The 14,746-nt window shown below is 37.9% G+C and overlaps 1 long non-coding RNA gene across 1 annotated transcript in view; it reads left to right on the forward strand.

Moving 5' to 3' along the window:
- LOC101688933 overlaps positions 1-14,536 on the forward strand; it is a 30,616-nt gene extending 16,080 nt beyond the window's left edge. The window contains exons 2-3 of the long non-coding RNA XR_001179174.2: positions 11,133-11,278; positions 11,908-14,536. This is a non-coding gene — a long non-coding RNA (uncharacterized LOC101688933). The remainder of the gene's footprint in view (positions 1-11,132; positions 11,279-11,907) is intronic.
- The last annotated feature ends 210 nt before the right edge of the window (positions 14,537-14,746 follow it).

Raw genomic sequence — 14,746 nt, forward strand, 5'->3', positions numbered from 1 at the left:
TTTGTGCCTAAAAACTCACAAGGGGGGAAAAAAAAGAAAGTGATTATAAACATTAGGAATACAAAACTTAAACAGAGTAAGCCAGAATTTTGCCTCATGGGTGGTTTTATTGCTCCTGAGGCAGGTGAAGAAAATATAGGCTCATAGAGGTTCCTCACTCTTTGCTAAGGAATCCCTGGAGGCCCTTAGGGAAGACCACCTCTCCTTGCGCTTCACTGAATGCTACTTTCAGTCTAATTTTTTTTTTAATTCCTATGTTTTAATCTACCTTTTTTCAAGCTGAATCTAATAAACTGTTGGTAGTAGAAATAAGAGGCAGTCCTTAATTCAATCTTAATTCCCCAGAGATGTAAAAAGAAATTAAGGCAGGATCAGATGGGATTTAGTTCTTACTTTTTACAGTTACAAGAAACAAATGAGCCACTCCTGAGATAGTTTTAGATCAGATTTAGAACACCAAAGACCTTTTAGATTTCCAAGAATTTTGCTTAGTTACTTTTCTGGGCAAAATTTCAGGATCTTGTAGCATATTTAAAACTCCCATGCCACCAATTTCATTTTCTTTTAGTTACTTAATAGACTTTTTAAAAAAAAACGTGATGCCAATTCTTACTTGGCAGAATCTACATATCATTCCCAGCCAATTCTTCATTTTCACATATTCTTGGGATTAGAGTAAAATTGCCAGATTTAGCAAATAAAAATGCAGAATGCCCAGTTAAATTAGAATTTCAGATAAATAACAAATAGTGTTTTGGTATAAGTATGTTCCATGCAATATTTGGGCCATACTTATACTGAAAAATAACTCAGGTGACTTGAAGATTTCTTCAATTCTTCTCTCTTAGTTCTGGAGGACAGAAGTCTGAATCAAGTCCCAGCTGGGCCCCAGTCACTGCTAAGCCTCTAGGAGAGAATGCTTCCTGCCTCTTTCAGTTTCCAGGGGCTCAGGCATTCCTTGGCTTACAGCAGCATAATGCCAATTTCTACTTCTCTTTCCATATCACATTCTCTAGTTCTTCAGATCTCTCTCTACCTTTACCAGGACATCAGTCATTGGATGTAGAGCTCATCCAGTTAATCTAAGATAATCTCATCTCAAGATCCTTAATTACATCGCAAAGACCCTTTTTCAAATAAGGTAGCATTCACAGGATCCAGATATTAAGACACGAATGTAACTTCTGGAGGTCTGCCATTCAACCTGCCACAGAAGAGTATGGCTAAAACTCCACAAACACAATCTGAGGTTGATAAATTTATGGGTCAAGTGTAAAATGTAATACACCAAAACCAAAAATGAAACTAATAAAGGTAAACCTGTATAAAGCTTTATTTACCTGATGTTTCCATCATGGACACCAGATTTTTATTTGTAAGAAGTATATGAAATCTACCAATTTATTAAGTTGCTTCTTCAATGAACTATTTGATAAGCTCTTTTTACACGTCAGTGTCCAAGAATCAGAGGTAAATTAAGCAATCTTAAGGAATACGTTCTACCGAGGAGACAATGGATCAATCAATAAGCAAACAAATAGGATTGTTACATAATTTAATAAGTGCTATGAAGGAAACAAACAAGGTGGCTGATAAAGCATAACCGGAAACAAGCCATGCTGCTTAGAGAGAGCATCATCAAAGGTTCTCAGAAGAGATGACGTTTGTGCTGAGTATCAAGAGATGAGCGTAAGCCAGCCACACAATGATCCCAACAAAAACTTCTTGGACAAGGAATAGTGGGTTGAAAGGTCTGAAGTTGGGAAGGGATCCCTGAGCTCTAGAAAAAGGTGAATGCTACAGTGGCCAGAAAGTAGTGACCAGGCAAAAGTATAGTACAAGAATGGGGGTGGACAGACTAGAGCTTAGTCATTGCTATGTTTCTTTTCTTTTTTTTTTTTTTTTAAGATTTATTTATTTATTAGGGAGAAAGAGTGAGCATGTGCACAAGTGGGGGCAGGTACAGAGGGAGAGAGTATCCCAAGCAGACTCCCTGCTGAGTGGGGAGCCCCATGTGGTATTCAATCCCAGGACTCATGAGATCATGACCTGGGGTGAAATCAAGAGTCAGATGCCTAATCAAATGAGCCACCCAAGTGCCCCATTACTGGGTCTTATGGCTCATGATGGGAAGTTTGGGCTTTACTCTCTAGAAATGAGAAGACACCAATGGCTTAAGAAGAAGGATGATGAGATTTGGTTTATATATTTAAAATTCAGTGAGTGCTATGTGAGAAATGATAGTGAGGCAAGCAGACCAGTGAGGTTACTATAGTAGGCCAGGCAAGGAATGTAGAGTATTGTTAGGCCTATGGAAAATAATGGAAATCATTTGGAAGTCAAAATACCAGAACTCACTTATAGATTACATATTGGTGGTAGAAGACTTGAGAGGAAAAGATGACACCACCAATTATAGGGCATAAATTTTCCCAGTTAGAAAGTATATCACCCAGGTTTTCTTGCAGTTCAATATGACCATGTAAGTTCTAGACAAGAGGATGTGAATGCAAGAGATATGAGCAATCTCTGGGTCACATCTGCAAAAAGAGAAGTTGAGCTTTCCTCCTCTTTCACTCTTCTAGATGGCTGGGAAGAGGGACACTTAAAGGAGCTGCTTTAGAACTAGAGAAAAAAGTCACATGATGATGGCAAAGCCATCCCACTATCCAGAATTCTTGGTTGGTCTCTGCCCTGGACTGTCTGCCTTCTTTATTTTCTGATATGTGAGAGAGAAGTTAAGATTCTACCTCGCTTAAACCCCCATACTTCAGAGGTTTGGTTACAGTAGCTCTCTTTATAACCTAATACTCTCCAAAATGGCTACAAGAATCCCAAACTCTCTCTCTCTCTAAACCTGAATGTTCTGTACATGTGTTCTTGCCTCCTGCCAAAACATGGGTTCTATTCTCTGTGATAATGAGGGCTGGAACATGTTGAAGGAAAGCCATGTTGGTGGAAAGAATTCTTTTCTCCATAGAGTCCAAAGTGAAAAGGATTTCCTGTTGCACAATGTCATGATAGGTCTTGTACAATGCATTAAATATCACCTCAGGTACAGAAAATCATGGGTGTTAACTGTTCATATATTTTTTATTAAATAATGTGTTGATTATACAGGGGTATAACATTCAAGTTAAAATTTGTCATTTAAGGATAGATGTTTAACATCTGCCTAGGAATTAAGAGCCTGCATGTCAGAACTTACAATATTAACTATAAAAAATTAACACCTAGTCAAAAAAATTACATAATTTTTTTTGCACTTATATGCTACATTTATTTTTTCTTTATTCCTGGCTTAAAGTCTAACATGAAATGAATCTTTTTGGTTAACTTTAGCTGCATTCAGAGTATATACAATTTATAGTTACTCTTCTATGGCTAGGATTTTATTATATTAGAAGTAAGCAAATTAGGGGCACCTGGGTGGCTCAGTCAGTTAAGCATCCAACTCTTGGTTTCTGCTCAGGTCATGATTTCAGGATCGTGGGATGCAACCCCATGTCAGTCTCCCCACTTAATAAGGAGTTGGCTTCTCTCTTTCTCCCTCTGCCCCTCCCACTGCTTTCGCTCTCCTTCTCTCTAAGGTAAATAAATAAAATAAATCTGTTAAAAAAGAAGAAGAAGAAGAAGAGGTACCTGGGTGGCTCAGTTGGCTAAGTGACTCCTTTCAACCCAGGTTATGATCTTGGAGGCCCAGGATTAAGTGCCACATGAGACTCCCTTTTTCAGCAGGGAGTCTGCTTCTCCCCCTGTCCCTCCCCCTCTCATGCTCTCTCTCCCAATAAATAAATAAAATCTTTTAAAAATTTTTAAAAATTAAAAAAATCAAAAGCTAAAAAAAAGAAGAAGAAGAAGAAAATAAGTAAATTAAGCACATACATGCAAATCTACTCGATCCCTGCTGTTAGGAGGGCGAACCATAAGAATAAGAATTATCCCTTTGAATACAAGGGAAATCACAACATTTAAGGTATATTCTGAGACTTTTTAAATCTGTTTTTTGGTTTTGGTTTACATTAGATTAAACTATACATAATGCTCTCTTGAATACTTGTAATTATTAAATATAATAAAATTCATAAACATAATTAAGATGTTTTAATTTAATTATGCCAGCATCAGACTAAAAGTGAACCTTTAAGTATCTTTTTCAAGGAAAATGTTCCTCGAAGGAAAGTATCATGTTTAATTAATATTTGTTAAATATTACCTCATATTTACACTTCATAGTTGAATAGGGCCTCTGTATTTTTATCAAATCTTTACAATAATCCGAACTATCATCATTCATTTTTTGTAAGACAAAAGCTTAATGAGGTTACATGGATTGCCCACATTCATCCATCTAGCAAATAGAAAAGCCTGCCCTTATTCCAAGGTCTTCTAATTCAAATTCAGTGCTCTTAAGACTCAGCACCCTCACTGGAGTCTAGAAAGAACCAGCACCTTGCCACTCTAGATAATTTTTCATAAGCTAAAGTAGATAATGCTATGCAATTACTGACTATATTTTCTATTTGTCGAGACCTTCTTAAATTATATACTGAGGAATTAAGATACATATAAATAGCAAGAATGAAAATACTAATTGTGTACTATGGACTTACAGTATGTATAAATAGCTAAGTAACCGTATATTCTTTGACTATACCAATCTTTATCTAACCCGTACTTTGGCCACTTGAAACTTTCTTACCACCATGGTCCTGAAACTTATGAAGCTTATAAACAAATGCTTCCTTTCTTTTCATCTCTCTACACTACTTCTCCCATTACACATCCCCCCTGCCTTCGTTAAATCATTAATTCCCTTGGCTCTTTCCAGTTCTCTCAGACCAATGATCCCTATCTGTCTTCTTTCACTTTTTGACCCTGCCCAGGTCTCACTGTGTCATTTTCATGGTACATAGTTCATTTACTGCCATACTGGTTGTCTTTGATCTCTTGACCTTCAAGAATTCTCTGTGTGCTGATTCCCATGGCTCACTGATTCTGATCCAACATCTGGAGGACCAACGTTATTGCAAAAAGTTACACAGCTGTAACAATTTATTGAAGGTGAGTTTGTAGTATCCAGTCTTAACTGGGGCCTTCATAGTCTTTTTGTTCGCTTATTTGACAGAAAACAAGCATTTGTTGAGTACTTCCATGATGTCAACTGTCATGCTATGATTTTAGGACACACAATGAGTAAGATAAACTTCCTGTTCTGGAAGAATTCATCGTTTCATGGATCCACCTAAAAATTCTTTGAAAACTTTTCTACTTTCTAGCCTCATCCTCACTTCCATGACATATCTTAGTCCCCATTATACCAAAAAGATTGATATTACCAACCTGAACATCTTCGAAACACTTCCACTTCATTCTGAATCTATGTATTTGTTGGGGTTCTTCAGAGAAACAGAACCAGTCAGATGTATATACATTGTGAGAGGAGGTCACCGAGAGGACATGACTACTGGTTGATCCTCAAGCTGCACCTGAGCAATCTGAGGCTCCTTATCTAACCCCCTCATTCTTGGACTGTACCTTCCACTCACTATCCCTGTACTAGCAGCCTCTTCAAGGACGCAGCCTTGAGAGAGCAATGTGTTATTGAGACCATCTGGACTTAATACACGACTGAAACTGATAAGGCCTTCTGTATAAATTCTTAAGTTTCTGGCAGAAATTCGTGAGATGTACTTGTTTTATGGCCTCCCAAGACAAGCCTCATATGTAAGTCCCCCTGCCTAATAAAACTGCCAGTCTGGAGTGGTCTCTTTCTTAGGTCTCTCCTTGCACAGGGGCTAGTTTCAGATTTCACCCAGAAGACTACTGAGATTAAAAACCAACGTATATTTGGGGGCCTGGGTGGTTCAGTGGGTTAAAGCCTCTGCCTTTGCCTAAGGTTGTGATGGAGCCCTGCATCAGGCTCTCTGCTCAACAGGGAGCCTGCCTCTTCCCCTCTCTGCCTACTTGTGATCTGTCTGTCAAATAAATAAAACCTTTAAAAACCAATGTATATAAAGAAAAAGAAATCTATCTTATGGAATTAGTTCACATAATTATGGGACTGGGAAATTCAATAGGGTGAAGACTGGGAGAAGAGTTGATGTTGCAGCCCAAGTCCAAAAGCCATCTGTAGGCAGAATTCTTTTTTCCTCAAGAACCTCAGACTTTGCTCTTAGAACCCACAACTGATTGGATGAGGCCCACCCACTTTTTGGAAAATAATATTTTACCCTGAGTCTGCTAATTTAAACGTTCATCTCATCTAAAAGAATATCTTCACAGTAAAACCTAGACTGGTATTTGACCAAACAATTGTGTATCATAGCCTAACCAAGTTGACACATAAAATTAACCATCACATTCTGTATCTTCATAATTCTTTCTCACCTCATTTTAGCCTCTCAAGAGGTATTCTGCTATTGCTAATCCCTCCACACAAGCTCTTGATCTTTCTCCTTCTATCTTCTTCCAAAAGTTTTTAACAATTATTCCTGCTCTTTTCTATCATCAGTCTCTCCATCTTCATTGGCTCTTCTTCTAGGTAAATATGCTGAAATCTCTCTAGCTTTAAGGAAACTTTCCTTATTCTAATTCATTCTTCAGTCTCCTTAACGTCATGATCAAATTTCTTGTAAAACTAGTCAATCTGTGTTTGTTGCTTTTACTTATCACTCATTAAGTCCTTCCTACTTGAAGCTCTCTGGGGCTTCCATTCCCATGACTTTTGGAATCTGCTACCTCTTCCCATTAGGCTGCTTTCAAGCCACGGAAATGTAATTCCCTGTCCTGATTCTCCATCCCAACCTGTCTCCAGGTCTCACCACAAGGTCAATCCAGGGACTTTTTTGCAGGTAAGGACAAAGACAGGAAAAGGATAAATGACTCAGAACTTGAAACCCAACAAAGCTTGATAATATTGCACTAAACAGCACCATTTTTACTAAATAATACTTGTTTTCAGGAAGAGAAGCAATCTTTCAGTCACTGAGTTAATCTTTCAAAGAGATTACAGAACATAAATTTTGTAGAATTACTTACAAATTGTAGCTATGACAAGTTGAGTATCTCTGCATATGAGGTTTTTCCAAAGCATAATTTTAGATGATTGATTACCAGCTGAGCATCTGTATCCAATAATGGAGAGGGCTGATTCAGACTAACAGAAATCTATTCAGAAAATACCTTACTTAGAAATATTCTAAGTCAGTGAAGCATGTGACTCTTGATCTCAGGACTGTGAGTTTGAGCCCCATGTTCGGTGTAAAGATTACTTAATAAAATCTTAAAAAAAAAAAAAAGAAAAGAAAAGAAAAGAAAGAAAGAACTATTCCTAATCAATCTACTGTCATCCTAACTGTAACAAAAATACACAAACAAGAGAATCAAAGAAGATAAGCATATTACTATCAAAATCTGTATAAATAGGAAAACACATAAAGAAAACAATTCTTGTTTTTCCTATATGACACAAGATCACCAATGTTAAGGAAAAGGCTGGCTTGCCTAGAAAGATTCAAGAACTGCTAAAATTCCCAGAGATGCAGTTAATCTTTCCCTCAGTTTAGAAGGTAATCATAACGAGAAAATCTCATCCTCAGGTTGTACTAGAAAAAGGAACTATTAGATGAGATAACCTGATACTGGGAAATAAGCGTCCCTTGAGCTAACAGACATCCAAATTAGTTTCAAAGTAAGGCAAAGGGAAATTTATGAATGCTTTGGCAAAATGAAACCATCTTACTCAACCCATTCTGTTTCAGGGGATGTGGCTAGAAATAGCTATATCTTTGCAAATGAATAATTTATGAAAGCTCCAGTAGCCTTTGAATAACATATTTTAAACTAAAGTTGTTACTGAATAAAAGGTAAAAGAGGAACTCACTTCCAATTCCTCTAATTTCAACCTGGATTATCACACAGTTTTGATTTAAGATCATCTAATAACCATTTGAGTTTATTGCACCCGTCTCAGATAAATCCTTGTGTATGCAGCAGCCGATGTCCTGCAAAGAAGTTAGAATTCTTGGAGCTTAGCTTGAACAGACTAATAATCTAAGCCAAGTCCTGGTTTAAGTCCATTTATAAAATGAGTTTTATAATACATTGATGTATTTCTTCTCAATTTTTTTTTACTTTTTAAAGATTTTCATTTATTTATTTTGAGAGAGAGAGAGCATGCAAGTGGGGGGAGGGCCATCGGCAGAGGGAGAGGGAGAATAGCAAGCAGAGTGCTGATATGGCGCCCGGTGAGGAGCTCAACCCCACAACCCTGAGGTCACAACCCAAGCTGCAACCAAGAGTCGGACACACAACCAACTGAGCCACTCAGGTGCCTGGTACATTTTCTTTTAAAACATTTTCTGATTCTAGATTAAAAAAAAAAAAAAAAAGGACTTAAGTACAAACAAGAATAACCTGATAGGGATACCTGGGTGGCTCAGTTGGTTAAGCCTCTGTCTTTGGCTCAGGTCATGATCCCACGGTCCTGGGATTAAGTCCTGCATAGGGCTCCTTGCTGGGCAGGGAGCCTGCCTCTCTCTCCATCTCTGCCTGCTGCTCTGCCTGCTTATGGACTCTCTCTCTCTGACAAATAAAGAAAAATCTTAAAAAAAAAAAAATTAACCTGACAAATCATGCAAAAAACCCAGTAGACTATCATTTTTATTTCTTGTGTCAAAAAGAACCTGTTTTATGTTACTGACACTCTTATTTAAAAGGTTATGTTCTAGGGGCACCTGGGTGGCTCTGTCAGTTAAGCATGTGCCTTTGGATCAGGTCATGATCCCAGAGTCCTCTGCTCAGCGGAGAGCTGCTTCTCCCTCTGCCTCTGCCTGCCGTTTCCCCTGCTTGTGCTCACATGCACTCTTTCTTTGTCAAATAAATAAAAAAAAAAACCTTTTTTTAAAAGTTAATGTCCTAATTAATTATACTGGAGTTACATAAATACAACATTATTATTGATTTCAAATTTTCTATTAACAGGCCTATGTTGTAGAAATGAATGAAGCAGAGCTAACCTAAAATAGCCTTTCTACCCTCTGATTAAAAAAAAAAAAAAAATCATGCCCAAAATAACACAGTAATCAGTCAGCTGGTTAGCACTTCCATAATCCCCTTGCTAAATGCACTTAAATATCTCATTCTAGCACTTCACACACCTCACATGGGTTGAAGCATTTTTTTTTTTTGCATCAGTGCTCTTTGTACCCCTTGAAGATATTCATCATACATAAAATACTATATAAAATTAAATGTGTGTACATGTATGTTTACCTTCCTATTTAAATACCTTGAAGTATAGCTTATTTTATTCACTGCTTTGTCCCTGGTACATAGCAAATTGCAGACTCAAAATCATTGGTTAATTGAAGAGCTTTTCCTATATTTGGAAGAGGAGAGGGAAAGAGGCATGAAGGAAGCAAGCATCGGAATAAAGTTCCTGAGGAGGACAGAGGTAGCCAATGGATATGCGAATAATAAAAAAACCATTTCTAGACCTCTACTTGTTTATTAGTGGGTTTTTGTCTCTGTACTCTTTATACTTTATTTTTTTTAATCACGTTCTCTTCCCATATTAAGGTTGCTAATGCTGGGTTTCTTTCTTTCTTTTTTTTTTTTTTAAATTGGTTCCCATCCCAGATTTATTTAGGTATAAATGAGAAATAAAAAGTATGTATGTTGAAGGTAGACAACTTGATTTTTAATGTATTTATAAATTGTGAAATGGCCACAACTGACTATTAACAAAAGCTAGTATTCCAAAAGCTAATGCATGGTGTCTATATATATGTATACAGATATATGCCATTGTCTTTATCCATTTATTTGTTGACAGACATTTAGGTTGTTTCCATATCTTGGCTACTGTGACTAATGCTAAAATGAACACGGGAATATGGTTACCACTTCAAGATCCCGGTTTCATTCTCTTTGAATATATATATTTAGGGGGGGATCAAAAATAGTATGGTACTGGCATAAAAACAAACATATAGACCAATAAGACAGAATAAGAAAACCAAAAATAAATTCAACCATTTATGGTCAACCAAACTTTGAGAACCCTGCCAAGAGCAAACAATACAAAAAGGAAAGTCCTATCAACCAACAGTGTTGGGAAGACTGGATAACCACATGCAGAAGAATGAAACTGGACCCTTATACATACACAAAAATCAACTCAAAATGGATTGAAAACTTAAATGTAAAACCAAACCAAATAAAAACCCCTTAAATGTAAGACCCTAAACCATAAAACTATTAGAAGAAAATAGAGAAAAACCTTCTTGACATTGGAGGTGACAACAATTTTTTGGATATGACACCAAAAGCATAGGCAACAAAAGCAAAAACAGACACGTAGGATTACACCAAACCACATGCTTCTACTCAGAAAAAGAAAACAATCAACAGAGGGAAAAAGTAACCTACGGAATGGGAGAACATATTTGCACAGCATATATCTAATAAGGGTTTAATATCAAAATATACAAGGAACTCCAACAACTCAGTAACAGGAAAACAAGTAACCTGATTTAAAAAATGAACAAAAGATCCAAATAGACATTTCTCAAAAGAAGACATACAAATGACCAACGGACACATGAAAAGATACTCACCATCACTCACCATCAGGGAAATGCAAATCAAAACCACAGTGCGATATCACCTCACACCTGTCAGAGTCACTTTTATCAAAAGACAAAAGTGTTGGCAAGGGTGTGGAAAACAGCACCTCCAAACACCATTGATGAGAATATAAAGTGGTATCATTACTATAGAAAACAGTATCAAGGTTCCTCAAAAAATTAAAAATAGAACAATTCTATGTTAGTACCGGATTTAAGACTAGGCTTCCATCTCTCCTTCAAAACTTGTAAACTCAGATTCCATCTTCCGATCTCTGCTGGGAATGCCACCAGGCTTTGTCCCGGCCCCATGCTATCTGATTGGACCACCTCCCTGTGCACGGCTCCATGTCAACGTTGATTAACGATGCACAATTCATAACTTGTCACCCAGTTAATTTAGCAGAGGTTTCCCGCAGGGATCCCAAATAAAAACAAACAGTGGCTCCGATGAGCCTCCATGAAACTTTCTTCTCTTCATTATTCTGTTTTTCTTTTTAGTGAAAAGCCAACCTGATAGAACAGGAACTACATCCTGGGAAAGAAGGAGAACAAAGCCCATTGTGAAGCGGGGCTTTTTGTCCAGGTCTTTGCTACAAACGTCTATTCAGACCCCTGCAAACATGGAACTCTACCCTTTTTTGGTGGTAGGTAGGAACTACAAAGGTGAGGTCCTTAAAATAGTGGGAAGAAAAGCCTGGACAGGCTTCCATTCCACTAGAATGCAGACACAGAATCTCTTTAAGTGAAAGAATCTGGAAATTAAAACCTTGGCCTATTATGCACCCTAAGAATGTAATCTCCCCAATCCCACACTGCCTCTCTAAGGGCTTGATTTAGTCGGCTTTCCACGTCCACACCTTCTCATTGTGGAATTTCCTTTCATTTTAATTCTCCTCAGGGCCAAACTCAGATGAAATGAACACATATGGTTTCTAGGATTTTGGAAACTGAGCTCCCTCGGCAAGAAGCTACTTAGAGGGTAAACCAGCCAGCCCGCTCCAGTTTTCCCGGCCCGAAATAGATAGGGCAGTACCTCAGCAGGCAATTAATTGATTCCCTGCTCCCTTGCATTTTCTCTCCTGTGCAAAGAAACAAGACAAAAAATTCGCTGGCAGCTGCAGGCTGGATATCCATTTACCTCAGCTCAGCACATTCCAAGTTAATGTACTTAGCTTTTTAGAGATGAGTACAATGTTAACATATTATTTACATCTCAGAGATAACCTTCCTTTCAAAAACCTAATTGAAACTTTCACTTTTTTTTTTTTTAAAGAAAAAGCACTGATTGCTGCTCAAGGAAGATTTACGGGAAGTATCCTTTCCAGTGGACACCCGAACTCAGAGAAATGGCAGCTGGCGGGAAGGCCCCATAATATGGAGACTTGCACGTTCCTACTAATAACAGAGCCATTCACACAGGCACTTGACTTCTTCCCTAGGCACTTGAACACACAGGCTTTTCCCTACCTCTGCCTTTCTCCGTAAGCTCAGAGCTCACAAAACTATTTATCTTTTCTTCCTACCTTATCTTTGTGTCAGTTGGTAGTTTTAGCAAGTCTGAAACGCTTCCATAGCTAAGGAAAGAGAGATAAGGATATTTTAGTTGTCTTTTTTAACTCCTATGAAGATACATCTCTGCATGTTCATCTGCATAGCCACTCATTATATTTTATTGAGCACTTGCACACGACATGTCAGACACTGTTCTAGGTCCTGGGATATAATATGGAAGAAGAAAGGGGAAGTCCTAAAAAAAAAAAAAAAGAAAGAAAGAAAGTCCTTGTTCTCTGCTCTTGAGGAGTTTCTGTTCCAGAAGGAAAGCTCACCATCCCTTTCTATCGTTTAAGTTCTACAAAGAAAATAAATCAGGAATGTGGTAGAACGATTGGGGGCCACTTTTGTAGATTCAAGTTGATATCTGAACGGCAACATGAGCTAGAAATGGCAAAACTGGGAGCAAAACATACACAGAGGGTATGGCAAGTTCAACAGGCCCTAAGTTCAGGAGTGACCACGGCCTAGTTGATGAACAGGAAGAGCATCGCTGTGGCCGGAGGTTGGCGAGAAGCGTAGAACAAGGTCAGGTGGAAGAGGACAAGTCCTCAGAACCACACTAAAGAGTTCAGATTTCATTCGAACGGTAAAAGGAAGGCATTCGAAAGGGGCTTGGGATTTTAAAATAGCACTTTGGTTGCTGTGTGGAGACCGGATGATGGAGGGCAAGAATGGAAGCAGAGAAACCATCAATTTAGAGGTGATTGCAGATGTCCCCGTGAGAGACAGTGGTAGCTTGTCCAGGTGAAAAATGGAAAGGTGAAGAAGAGTAGACAGATTTGAAAAGTTTTTTTGGAAGTAGAGCCGTCTGAACGGACTGATAGATTGTACACAGAGGGGGAAAGGGGAAAAAAAAAAGAAATCAAGTAGCCATTTACTTGAGATGATTAAAACATGGATCCAACTTAGATCAGATTTGGTTTGAGAAATTAGAAGGTATATTGTGGACACTGTTAAACATGGGATTCCTGTCAGACAGTCAAGTGGAAGAGTTAAGAAGCCAGTTGGACATTCAGGTGTGGGTCTCCAAACAGTGGTTAGAATTTTCTGCAAAGTCAAGATAGGGTACTATTTCACTGTGGAAGTGGTCTGCCTTGGGTGATTCATTCATCCATTTATTCAACCAACATTTAACATCTGCTGTGTGCCTGACACTTTCTAGGTTTATAAGACGAATATTCCCTCTCATAAAAATTACCATCTCGTGGCCTCGAGGACACAAACAAACAAATAAATAAAATATACCAGAGTGATAAATGTCATAATAAAAATAAATCCAGCAGTAACACACATGATGATGACTTCGTGAGCATGTTCCTTTTATGTAAATATACCTTAATTGTTGGCATATATATTTGGAGGGGGGTATGGAAGAAAGATTAATGTATTGGCAGTAAAAGAATCAGCAATCCGTTCAGTTATCTGGCATGGGCTTTCAGGTGAAATACGGATGCTCAAAATTCAGAAAGAACTTAAAAATGTAGTTACAAGTAGAAGAGGTAAAAAGAAAAAAGACATTTGGTAACAATCTAAATTCAGCCTAACAAGATTATCAGAGTTCTTTTTCAAGCAAGACTTTATGGCTTTCCATCTCTTCAGCTCTTTTTATGCTTCTAGACAAAGAAACTAAAACAATAAAACATTTTTATCTGCTTCTATAACCTGATTCTATGTGAAAATACCCAGAGGGTATTGCCATTCTTTTTTGCCTTAAAATTCACTGATATTGCTTCTCTATAGTTTACTTCTCTCGATCCTTGATGTTCAATTTCCTTCTCTGTGACTCGTGGTATCAAGTTATCTCTACCCCTGAGAGAAGGGACGAAGGTCAACACTAAAATAGTCAAATCTGTGAGTGAGAGAAGTCATAAAAGGTCTCAAACCAACCTTGGCAGCTGTTTTTCCAAAGTCAAAGAGGAAAGTGAGAGGAAAACTAGTATATGAAAGCTGATACAAATCTGTTCCTAGTATTTTATCTACTACAGGAAGAACTATGTAGCCAGGTATTGGAATTTTGGGACTCTGAAATCAAATTTTTAGTATAAACCTAAAAGAGAAGAGTAATATTCTGGAGACTACAACAAAGGAAGCTATACTATGAGATTTCTTATTTGACTTGTGGCAATAATGTTGTTACAACAAACAGAAAATTTTCATATCAAAAGATGCTGAATAAATGACCATTCTCTTCCAAAGTGCAGTTGCAAATCAGCTTTTATCTCAGCACTACGTAGTCTATGCAATGAATTAAAAAATAAAATTCCTGTGACCTTACTAATCCTCTACAAATCTCCCTCCTGGTAAAAACACCAGCAACAGGGGCGCCTGGGTGGCTCAGTGGGTTGGGCCTCTGCCTTCGGCTCAGGTCATGATCTTGGGGTCCTGGGATCGAGCCCCACATCGGGCTCTCTGCTCAACAGGGAGCCTTCTTCCTCCTCTCTCTCTCTCTCTCTGCCTGCTTCTCTGTCTGCTTGTGATCCTGTCTGTCAAATAAATAAATAAAATCTTAAAAAAAAAACAAACACAGCAACAAATCACCAGTCTACCTAAAAATACAA

The sequence above is a fragment of the Mustela putorius genome, unplaced genomic scaffold (genome assembly GCF_011764305.1).
Source record: "Mustela putorius furo isolate JIRA1106 unplaced genomic scaffold, ASM1176430v1.1 tig00000508_pilon_pilon_pilon, whole genome shotgun sequence".
Lineage (NCBI taxonomy): Eukaryota > Metazoa > Chordata > Mammalia > Carnivora > Mustelidae > Mustela > Mustela putorius.